Raw genomic sequence first — 12,189 nt, 5'->3', positions numbered from 1 at the left:
ACCAAAATTTTCCACACACTTCCAGCAGTCTGTATGTGTTACCTGGCAACAATCTAAAAGGGCTTTTACTTTATAGAACTGGTAGGTCAAAGAGAAGTAAAGCTTCTTCAAATTGACTGTGCATCATTTTAATTAGAAGCAGTGAGTATGAAATCTTCAACAGGCAGAAAATCTTGAGAATCAGTTTCATTAACAGACACAACATACTGTCATTTGTCTTCATTTCCCGTATGGAACAAAGCAAGCTCCATCCAGGACTTCAAAACATCCCCAGTCGTACAGGTTGTCAAAGACATAAATGCTGAAATCAAAGAACTACTTGAGTAAAGAATCTAGCAAGCCTTCACAACTGGCTGTGGTATGAATACCCTGCTTTGCTGTCCTAAATTCTGAAAACTAGTCAGCTCAGCTGTGGATCTGTATCAACTGCCTTTCTGCCTAAGCCAAACCTGCCTCCAAATTAAGACCCAGTCATTTAGAAAGCACATTTTAGAAGGTGCTTTAAAAAGACTTTCAAAACTGCTTCCTGCTATAGCCAATCTGATGCTATTTGGCAAAACAAAAAATAATGGTATCTCCTTACAAAGAAAAGGTTTTCCCTTTCTTTCCAACAGTTTTAGGATTGGTATACTCAACTTTGCTTCTCTTACACTAATAATTTTTCCCTCAGCTTTTACTCTAAGGATACTTAAGTGCTCTCTGGGTCATAGTCAAGTCAGGAGCAAAGCATACAGCGCTTATTGAACGTTAAGAAGTGAGTACCAAATGACTGCAGAGACAAAAGTGAAAGACAAGCTGAAAAACAGAAAGGAAAACTGACATTCAGGCTCTTCACCATTTGGTTCTGACTCTTTCTTACCCAGCTCTTTCCCTCTATACCTTTGATCACCCTGGCCCAGAAAGACCTTTCTCTATTTACTATGCGTCCTATTTCCACATGTCCAAATCCTACCCATTCTTCAAAGCATGGTTTAAATGTCACCTCTTCCCATATCCTTACAACTAAAGGTAATCCCTCCCTCCTCTCTTTAACTTGTACCTCCTTATCTTTATCTCTTTACTACATATTACTTTCTGCCTTACATTATCTTCATTTCCATATTTAATCTCCCACACAAGCATAAAGCTTCGGGGTCAAGGTTCATGCCTTATTCATCTCTGTTCAAACTGCTTAACACGTTTTACACATATTAAACTCTCTGAGTTCCATGGGTTAGGAAAAGAGATAAATCCACTAGCTCTAACTCCAGATTAGGAGTCCACAGACCCCCCCTTTGCTAATGACTAGCTATATGACCTTGAACTTCAATTTTTTAGTGTTTTCATCCACAAAGTCAAGAAGGTGGACTAAGCCAGTTTTTAACCATTGATGGTTATCCATTATCGGGCTGTAAAATCAATTTTGGCATCAAAATCCAGCATTATCTTTTTAATAAAAAGAAATAAAATAGAAAATATCAAAGTATGTTGTAGGCAGTGAAGTGGTACACTGTGAATATTTAACTGGCTATCCAAAGGAGAGAGAAAAGCTCTGAATTGTAACATCTGTTGATGTCCCTGGTGTAAATACTCCTACCAAAGCCAATTTCAAGCTACACATGCACCTAGGTGGAGAGAGAGACATAACTACTCTTACAAGTCAACTGATAAGCCAGCTCCAGCAAAGGCCTAAAACGACAAGTATTACTTCACCAAAATTTTCTTTCAACTTCGTGTGTCTGTGTGCACGCGCGCGGTGAATGGGTATAAAATCTATTTCTCACTGTGAGTCACAGTCAAAACCGTTCATAAATGTTCAGCTAAACAATCTCCTAGTCCTCTTCTATGTGTACTACACAATGCAATAAATTGCACTCTTAGTTACATATGTAATCTCAACATCAAAATTTGTATGTCTCTTCAAAAATGAGAGATGCCTACTGGTATCACCAGAAGGCAAATTACAGGAAGTGAAAATTTGGCTTAGGAAGTATTAGCAAAAGACCAAGGTTTTCAACCTTTGTTCAGTTACAACTGAGGGCTACAATATCTTCCTACTAGTTGCAATGGCTCATTTAGCAAAGGGTTAGGGGAGACAGCAGGAAAGGAAAAGGAAACCTATAGTATGAAAAAAGGTCCATGTAATTGTGAATATGTGCCCTTCACCCACCCAAGAACCTTGTTGTTTTTGTTCAGTCGCTCAGTCCTGTCCAATTCTTTGCAATCCATGGACTGTAGCCTCCCAGGCCCCTCAGTCCATGGGGTTTCCCAGGCAAGAATATTGGAATGGGTAGCCATTTTCTTCTCCAGGGGATCTTCTCTACCCAGGGATTTAACCCGCATTTCCTACACTGCAGGCGGATTCTTTACTACTGAGCCACCAGGAAAGCCCTTGCTTAGAACCTGGGTACAAAGAAAACCAGAGCTATAAAAAGGTGAATTTCCATCCCTGATGTTTCCCTGTTAAACTCTCCAGCACAAGCCTGCATCCCTCAATAGACTTCCATTACTGAGAATCCCCTACTACTAAAATTAAGTTTTCGCCAGGGACTAGAGACATGTAGTACTTGTTGAATTTAGAATAGGCAAGGGGAAAAATAGCACAGCAAACAGTTGTTAGACTTGATATTCTGGGAAAATCAGGCTTTTATTGAAAAACATACTTTCTTATTTTCTTCTTACTTAAGCTTACTAAACTGGGTGAGAAGTAAAGTTTATTGAATACATTTTGGGCTGTACTATGTCTATCACAACACAGTCTGTAACCAGATTTTTCCTGAGTGTTTATAAAGAATTGTGTTTTCTATTTTTAAGGTTATTTAGAAAACAAGGAAGCTCGGAATTTCAAGCAGGCTAATAATGTTAACTCAAATCTAACTCCAAATCAACTGAATATATGCACAGAAGTTTCCCAGGAAAATCCCAAAAATTACACCAAAAAAATACAAAAGATGAAAAAAAGAAGTCAGCATGAATACAAACTGGCAATACTCAATTGTAGTATCCTATCTGTTGCATGAGTACAATATGGAAAGTAAATGAAGTATGAAAAAGAGAATGTTGAGATACAAGTTCTGCTTAATTCCATTAACTATTATTCCTTATTAGGGTCCACTGGTAGGTACTTCTACCCAATTTCAAATATTGACCATCAAGTGAAAATTATTCAGTTCAGTCGCTCAGTCATGTCCGATTCTTTGAAAAGCCAACAGTCAAGTCAAGCAATGTCTTTCTTCATGGTCACAATATTAAACCTTGCCTTAAAAACTGAGTGTTTTACCATACTCAGGCTCTAGTCAATATTTTCTTTGCCTCCACTATCTGTGGTGCCAAATGCTCATAAGACCATCTCTGTAAGAGGCTGTACCAGAGGCTGGAATAGCCTGGGGCTGCTGGTCATGCTCAGGTCCACTGGCTGACCTATGTATAGAAAGTAAGCGCTATACCTTGGTTTCCCTGGTGGCTCAGCAGTGAACATCCACCTGCAATGTAGGAGACATGGGTTTGATCCCTGGGTCAGGGAGATTCCCTGAAGGAGGAAATGGCAACCCACTCCAGTATTCTTGCCTGAGAAATCCCATGGACAGGGAAGTCTGGAGGGCTATAGTCCGTAGGACAGCAAAGAACGGGACACAACTGAGCAACTGAAAACACATAAACACACATACAAGAGCTATACACATGTAGCAACTCATTAAAACTTGTGAGACACAGCAAAAAGAAAACTCTGTGCCTGGGAATCCCTTAGCCTACAGTATCTCCATCCTCCAAACATCCTCTAGTCAGCCATTAACACCCCACACCACTTCAAGACAACAACAGGCTAGAATTCAGACCAATTTCTACACCATCAAAACAAGAAAGTTTTGCTACTTAGCTACTACTCTCTTCAAAGCTAATTTCTCAAAGCCTTGTTAGCTCCCACTCACAATATTTTAACTTGGCACAAGAAAACTCCTTCTTGTGATTACTCCAAAAGAACGGATAAAAGGACTTTGAGCTTCAATGCTGTATCATCTGAGTTCAAATAAATATATACTAACTGAACGAGCTCAACTTTGGATTAAGGCAAAGAAAATTTTAAGTTTTTAGAAATCACAAATTTAGAACTGGTGAGCTGATAAAACATAGAAACTGTCTCACATACCCAATAAAATTCTGTTACTCAAGTTCTAAAACACCATAATAAACACTAAGGTGAAAAGAAAATTATCTTAATTATGAAACAATTAGCAAGGACACAAAAATTCACAGAACATTGCAACTATAATATATAAAAATCACCATCAAATAACTCAGGTCAAAAAAAAAAGTCACACATTTACACCTTTTATGCCTTTTATGTCGGTTGGTATATTCACTATGTCCCAATAGTACTGGGACCTACTACTTTGTTTCCAGCTTCCTAGAATATAATGTAGGCTATGTAATACATTCACATATAAAGACTGCCCAACTACATCACTTCTCCCCAGATGACCTGTCAATACAAAATATCAGGGCACACTTTGACCTGATTGAAGACTCCAGTCTCAGTCTCAACTAACCCCCCAACCAAACAAGCATTTAATACAATTTGAAGACAATGTATACATTAAATTCACCTGGTCTTTCTCCTTTGTAGTTTCATTGTCAGTTTCACATGGGACTCTGTTGAGATAATGAATCACAGGCCAGTTTTCCAATACTGGTAACTTGTGGACCAGTATTTTCCATGGGCAAAAATCCACTTCCAATTTTACCACAAGCAAACTTCATGTTAGTATCTTCTGCCATCATTCTACAAATGCGCAGATATTCTACAGAAGTGCAGCAGAAGCCACACATAAACACTATTATGAGAAAAGTCAGGTTTCCGTAATACGGTGTTTTCAGAATTATAAAAAGCAACTATCTATCTCCCCAGTACACGCAGGAAAATTTAAACGTATTTTTTAAAATCCCTAAACTTTCCAGCACCAGAACTGCAGACCTTGAAATCAAGTTTCCAGTCAGCGTTGAAATCTATCAGGCAAGTGAAAGCTGTCCTTACCATCAGCAAAATGAGGTTGGCATTTCTCGTCACTTACATGAAACTCTCAATTCTACAAGTGACCACGTAAATTTCGGTACGTTTTCTAAACTGATCCTATCTAAGAAGTACAGGGACAATACACAAGCACCTGGACACACTGCCCTGGGATCAGAAACAATCCTATCGGTCCAGTTCCCTAGCACCCGAACACCTCCCCGCTGGCCAGTGGCCCCTTTCCACATGCTGACGCACTGCCCAGCCCTGCACCGCTGGCGACCAGTGCAAAGTACTAGTCCAGTCTCAGAAACTTTGACTCAGTTATCAGGACACTGAACACCCACGACCTGGAAGAGGGATGTTTGGCATGGTCAGGCGGTCAACTTTGAAGCGGGGCATTCCGTACAGGTAGAGATCTGCCCAGCAAGCAGCCCATCCCAGCCAGCAAAACCACAAGCATCAACAGCAGGAGCGGAGCAAAGTGCCTGGCGGAGACAGGGGGAGCGCGAGGGCGAGACGCGGTCACGAACAGATGCCTGAACGTGGGTAATAAAATACTCTCACCACACGCCCACCCCCACCCCCGGACGTGGGGCTGCTGGGACAGCGATCCCGGCAGCAGCCGGCGGCAATGTCAGGAGGGCACATCTGGAGGCGAGCGCCCAAGTCACCACCCCCGCCCCCAGGTGAGGGGCGCCGACCCCGCCCCGGCCGCGAGGAGCGGCCACCCGGGAGAACCACCGACAGTCCCGAGCCTTCCTCCCGCGGTCCTCTCGCATCCCGTCCCGGCCCGGCCCCCACAGCTACCCTCCCCAGGCGCAGCCCCGGCGCCAACACCCCCAGCCCAGCCCGCGGCCCCGGGCCGCCGGTGCGCCCGTCGGCCCCTACGAGGCCGCCCTCACCTCACCTCCTCTCGTCTCCGCGGGAAGGGCCGGAACAACTCTGCCAGGCGCCCGCGTCGCACCCGCCGCCCAGCGTTCTGCGGCCCGGCCCGTCCCGTTCACTCTGCCGCCGCCGAAGCCCTAGGAGGGCGGAGGGAACAGGGCGGAGGGAGCTGAGAGAGGAGGGGAGGAGGACCGCCCGGCAGGAAGAGGCGAGGGAGGGGGCGGGTCGGGGAGGAGGAGGTGGTGGTGGTGGTGATGATGACGTGTCGGGAGCGCGCACGTCCGGGCCCCTCGGCGCGGCGTGCGCGCTCCTGACGGCGGAGGCGCCTTCTCTGCCCTGAGCGGCGGGCGCGCACGCGCGTACACGTCCCCGCCTGGAGGTGTTTGGGTTAACGTCTGTGAGTGAAGACCTAGCCCGCCTAGGCTGTGGAGAGTAGGGACCCGGGAAGGGGCTAGAGACGCTCGCGGTACTTCAGAACTTCCCAGAGCTTAACCATGCGCGGTGCCCAGCCGCGCGGGTTCGCTAGGGCGACCCTGATCTCCGAGTGAGTTGGGTTGAAGCGTTCCCCAGCGATTACTGATCTTTTAGATAATTCTTACTTTGGGGCGATTGTGCTCTTGCTCATAAACCTGGTTTACGTATATTGTCATTCTTAATGCCCAGTACTCCTCAGGGAAGTCACCTTAAAGAATTCTAACTTTTCTCGTCAGTTACTCTTTTCTGTGCCTCTTTCAAGATGTCTTGTGGGTTTACAAAGGTTCCTTCTGTGGGACTCAGGAGACATTGAAGAAAATAACCAGTGGGGATTAAACAGGAAGCACTATTATGTATTTATGAAGAAAACTTACCCTCATTTGCACCTTTTTGTCCTGTGGGGTAATAAAGTTGGGGGTACAAACTAGCAGAGATAAAAAATAAGCCAACTCTTTCATCGACTAATACTGTACTGATCCTTAAGCTGGATATCCTTCTTCATAGATCTTAGAGGCAAAAAAAAAAAAAAAAAAAGACCAGGAATTTTTTTGAATTTCCTTAGCACTTTATTTCTAAAGGTTTGTGGCACCGAATATATTCAGCCTCATCTGGGTAAATTTGTGTGACATTTTAGCCCACTAAAGAATCTTTTGAGGCTCTGCTTCATTTTTATCTTCCACCATGCCTAGCAGAGCGTCTGACTTAAGAGAAAGTACTCCATAAATGTTATTGTATAAATAAGTGAAGACATCGCAGGAGGAATTAGATGTGTCCAATGATTTCCACTCTAAAGTGACTTCTTTAGTTTAAAATTCTCTCTCCTACTTAAATTCTTCGGCACTCATTTCCCCACCTAGATCCAAAAGCTACCTTGAGAAATCCCTAATTTAAATGTCTATAGATGCTCAGGGGTTCCCTGATAGCTCCGTAAAGAATCCACCTGCAATGCAGGAGACTCTGGTTCAATTCCTGGGTCAGGAAGATCCCTTGAAGAAGGGAAAGGCTAACCACTCCAGTATTCTGGCCTGGAGAATTCCATATATGGTATAGTGGACTATACGCTGTATAGTCCATGGGGTCGCAAAGAATCGAACAGGACTGAGGGACTTTCACTTTCACAGATGCTGGGACAGACCAGGAGTATTACATTTATCTAATATTTCTCCTAGATGCTGGGCTTCTTCCTAGGAAATCCTTTTACCTCTGTATCCCAAGAGATTACCTAACTCTGAGCCTGACCCAGTAAATGCCGAACTTTTGGTATTTAATAAGGTTAAGGTCAGAATAACTCAGATCATCTGTATCTATTAATAAAGAAGCCAACAAGTATGTACTGAGCCTCTACTAAATAAAATATTAGTAAACTTACACTGGGCACAAGGATGTCAACAGATGAAAATGACATGGTTTCTGCTTTCTGATATCTGCTAACTGGAAAAAAGCTTTCTGACAAAAAGGGCAACACCGTGACAATTATCTGCACTCACTAAGAAACAGACCCCCCAAAAAAGGAACTAAAAGTTTTAAATCATAAGTTCAAAATAAGTTTCAGTTCAGCTCAGTTCAGTCGCTCAGTCGTGTCCAACTCTTTGTGACCCCATGAATCGCAGCACGCTAGGCCTCCTGGTCCATCACCAGCTCCCAGAGTTCACTCAAACTCATGTCCATCAAGTCAGTGATGCCATCCAGCCATCTCATCCTCTGTCGTCCCCTTCTCCTCCTGCCCCCAATCCCTCCCAGCATCAGGGTCTTTTCCAATGAGTCAACTCTTTGCATGAGGTGGCCAAAGTATTGGAGCTTCAGCTTTAGTATCAGTCCTTCCAATGAACACTCAGGACTGATCTCCTTTAAGATGAACTGGTTGGACCTCCTTGCAGTCCAAGGGACTCTCAAGAGTCTTCTCCAACACCACAGTTCAAAAGCATCAGTTCTTCAGTGCTCAGCTTTCTTCACAGTCCAACTCTCACATCCATACATGACCACTGGTAAAACCATAGCCTTGACTTGATGGACCTTTATTGGCAAAGTAATATCTCTGCTTTTGAATATGCTATCTAGGTTGGTCATAACTTTTCTTCCAAGGAGTAAGCGTCTTTTAATTTCATGGCTGCAATCACCATCTGCAGTGATTTTGGAACCCCCAAAAATAAAGTCTGACACTGTTTCCACTGTTTCCCCATCTATTTCCCATGAAGTGATGGGACCAGATGCCGTGATCTTAGTTTCTGAATGTTGAGCTTTAAGCCAACTTTTTCACTCTCCTCTTTCACTTTCATCAAGAGGCTTTTTAGTTCCTAGTGTTCCCATATTCAGTACCACAAGCCTTTGGCAGCATAAGAATGTCTACCATTGGCTGTTGCTAGTTAATTGTCCTATTAAAGTGGAGCATAACAGCTAAGTCACTATTATAGGATCATTGATGTGCCAGCTTGCTACAAGGAAAAGTACTCTGTCCCATAGCCACATGTTACACCTCTTAATCACGAGGGGTCATTCTGTAAAACTGAGCTGTTCCTCACAATAGAACTTAGATAAGAGATGTCACAAGAGAACCTAGATAAGAGGCGAGTCACAAGAAAACACAGATAAGAGACAGTGAAGGTGATTTGATACAAACGCATCCTCACTACCAGGAAAACAGTCTAAGTATATGCCAGAGAACTAGTAACAAAGCGTTCTTCACAAAATGAGTACTGCTCACTTCTCTCCCCACTACGGCTTCCTTAGCATTAAACATACACCAGCAGCCCTGGTTCATAAGAGGACTGAGGCTCTCACTTTGAGGGAAGGTGTTATAAAATGTTCTAACATGATTCATAACATGAAACCAGTGGCCTAGATCCAGATCTAACCCACAGATGTATTTTGTTTAGCATGCATGGTGCTCAAAAAGTTAGCCAAAGTTCAAAGCCAGAAGATTCCACATTTTTTTCAGCCTTCTTTTTAAAAAGTGGAAAATTTGGAAACAGTGGGATTACAGTTTCACATGGGGACAGAAAACTACAAAACATGTATTGTCTCTTTCCCAAAGTCTCTGCATTCCTTATTGTACCTCACATTGCCCTGTTTCTTCCATGTGGGTCTTCAGTTTCCAATTTTAAATATCAGAATATCAAAAACTGGAAAGAAGTTCAATGTTGAACAAAAATAGAAGAATTTAAACTATAGTATTTAAGCAGGTGGAATTTTTTTTAAAAAAAATAAGGTCTCATAACCTTTTTATAGCTTTATTTATTTATTCATTATCTTTTGGTTGCACTGGGTCTTCATTGCTGCACCCAGTCTTTCTCTAGTTGTAGTGACCGCGAGCTGCTCTTCATTTCAGTGAATGGGCTTCTCATTGCAGTGTCTTCTCTTGTTATGTAGCACAGGCTCTAGGCATATGGGCTTCAGGAGTTACAGCACACGGGCTTTAGTTGCTCCAAAGCATGTGGGGTATTTCCAGACCAGAAATTGAACCTATGTCCCCTGCATTGGCAGGTAGATTCTTATCCACTGTACCACCAGAGAAGTCGAGGTGGAATATTATCTTGTTTTTATGATGAGTATTATTGGTTGATTCCCACCCACGTGTGCATTTCTAGCCCTCTGCAATTATAAGGCAGCTAATGATTTGCATGGGAATAGGCCCAGCTCCAAGTGTAGACCCTGACTGAGGCACACGATCTGTCTAATCAGGTCTTCACCTGATTCTGTCAGTGATCGATGCTAACACAGATTTAAATTGGTCCAGTATAAGGAAGGCCTGAGCTTGTGTTGGGAGAAGAAAAGTGCCCTCTCACCTTTCTTTCTCTCTGTCTCTCTTTGCTGAGTGTGATGGATGAATGTGAATCCCATAGTTAGTATAGCCAGTTTGCTGCCATAAGTGAAGCCAGCCTAAAGCTGACACATGACACACAAGCTTGAACCCAGAATGCAACCGACAACCTTCCTCTGCGTTTAGTAACTTACCTAAGCCAATAAATTTCCTTATCTATTTAAGAAAGTTTGAATGTGGCTTTTTGTTGCTTGCAGCCGAAGCTAAATTTTCCATGCATGTTACAGAAGAAAAAGCTGTAGTTGCATTCTTTGACACTTCTAAGAATACACTTCCAATGGGATGAATAGGTAACAACCTACTTGATAAAATTCTACAGGGTCTTGAAAGAAACTTCACCACCACCATCCCCCAAATCCTTCCTGGACTAGGTAACCTAATCCCTTAGAATCCATCACTACATTAAAAAAAAAAAAAACTGTCACTTCAATCCTCTGCCCTGTTTAAATCAGCTTTCACTGAGAAGAGTATCAATAATTTTGTGTAAATGAGTTTATCATATGAGTTTCAAGTGGTTTTTTACTATTGGAAAGATAGAAAAAGAGACAATGGGAACCTGAGGAAGGAAAGACTCAACAGAGAAAGATGTAATAGAAGAGACTATATATTGTTGGGACTTATTCCCTGGTGACCCAGTGGTGGTGACCCTGGTGACTCCGCACTGCCAATGCAGAGGGCCTGCATTCGATTCCTGGTCAAGGAGCTAGATCCTACATCTTGCTGCGACTAAAAGATTCTGCAAGCCACAAGAAAGCTTGCACATGCCACAGCTAAGATAGACTATCCCACATGCCACAGCTAAGACCTGATGCAGCCAAATGAAAAAAATGTTTTTTAAAAAAGAGAACATAGATATATTGTAGAAGACAAATTTTTATATTTCACAGTTCTGTGTAGAGCTGAAATTCAGATTTCGTGTGCCTGCGTGCTAAGTGGCTTCAGTAGTGTCCGATTTTTTGTTACCCTATGGACAGGAGCCCACCAGTCCTCCCTGTCCACAGGATTTTCCAGGGGTTGCCATGCCTTCCTCCAGGGGATCTTCCGGATCCAGGGATCGAACTCACATCTCTTACATCTCCGGCATCGGCAGGTGGGTTCTTTACCACTAACACCACCTGGGAAGCCCAAAATTCAGAATAATTCATGAGCACCATCATGTAGGCTTCATCAGACTAATTCACGCAAGTCATACTAAGCCTACATGATGATGCTCATGTAAGCCTCACAATTTTGCCACTCTGAGCTGGGTTGCTTCAGTCATGTCCAACTCTGTGAGACCCTCTGGACCGTAAACTGCAAGGCTCCTCTGTCCATGGGTTTCTCCAGGCAAGACTACTGGAGTGGGTTGCCATACCCTCTCTCCAGGGGATCTTCCTGACTCAGGGATGAAATCTGTGTCTCTTACGTCTCCTGCATTGGCAGGCGGGTTCTTTACCATTAGTGCCAAGTGGGAAGCCCAAGCCTACATGATAAACCAAACCTACTAAATCACCCTTATAAGACTATGAGCAAAATCAAACAATAGGTATGTAGGAATCAGAAAATTTCCTCAGCAGTAGAAAAGACAAGCAGAATCATAGATATTTCTCTGAAGAAGAATGCTGATGTACTACTTTTGTGATTCAATGAGAAATAAAAAGGACACTTACCAAAACTTTTCCCATACCTTGTGGCAGGTGTCTGAAATTCATCTTCCCCTCAGAGTCCTTTTCTTTGGTCTGGGGCAGCCTTCCTCTTTCATGAAAACAAAATCACCTTGGCAGTTTATTTTTTAAATGCAGACTTCTGTACTCAGCCCCGAAGAGATTCAGTAACTCTGGGACGAACCTCAGGATTTGTTTTACTTTGACATTTTATTACAAAAATGTTTAAACACATAAAAAGTAGACAGAATAGTATTTTGTCGTCATGTCCAAGCATTCAGCTTGAACAATTATCACCATACGGCCAATCTTCTCTCCCCTATCCCTCATATAGATTTTACCTATTAAAAAAATACAATAAATATATGTATATACTTCAT

At 42.9% G+C, this 12,189-nt stretch overlaps 1 protein-coding gene across 2 annotated transcripts in view; it reads right to left on the bottom strand.

The window, feature by feature from the left end:
• Positions 1-6,005, bottom strand: part of RABGAP1L (RAB GTPase activating protein 1 like) — a 721,006-nt gene extending 715,001 nt beyond the window's left edge. For both annotated transcript variants that reach the window (XM_068986467.1, XM_068986468.1), the window contains exon 1: positions 5,898-6,005. The gene's annotated coding sequence lies outside the window, so the exon portion shown is untranslated. The remainder of the gene's footprint in view (positions 1-5,897) is intronic.
• Between the last annotated feature and the right edge of the window lie 6,184 nt (positions 6,006-12,189).

The sequence above is a fragment of the Capricornis sumatraensis genome, chromosome 14, assembly GCF_032405125.1.
Source record: "Capricornis sumatraensis isolate serow.1 chromosome 14, serow.2, whole genome shotgun sequence".
Lineage (NCBI taxonomy): Eukaryota > Metazoa > Chordata > Mammalia > Artiodactyla > Bovidae > Capricornis > Capricornis sumatraensis.
The sequence above is the reverse complement of the archived record's forward strand: the minus strand, read 5'-3'. Positions and strand labels throughout refer to the sequence as shown.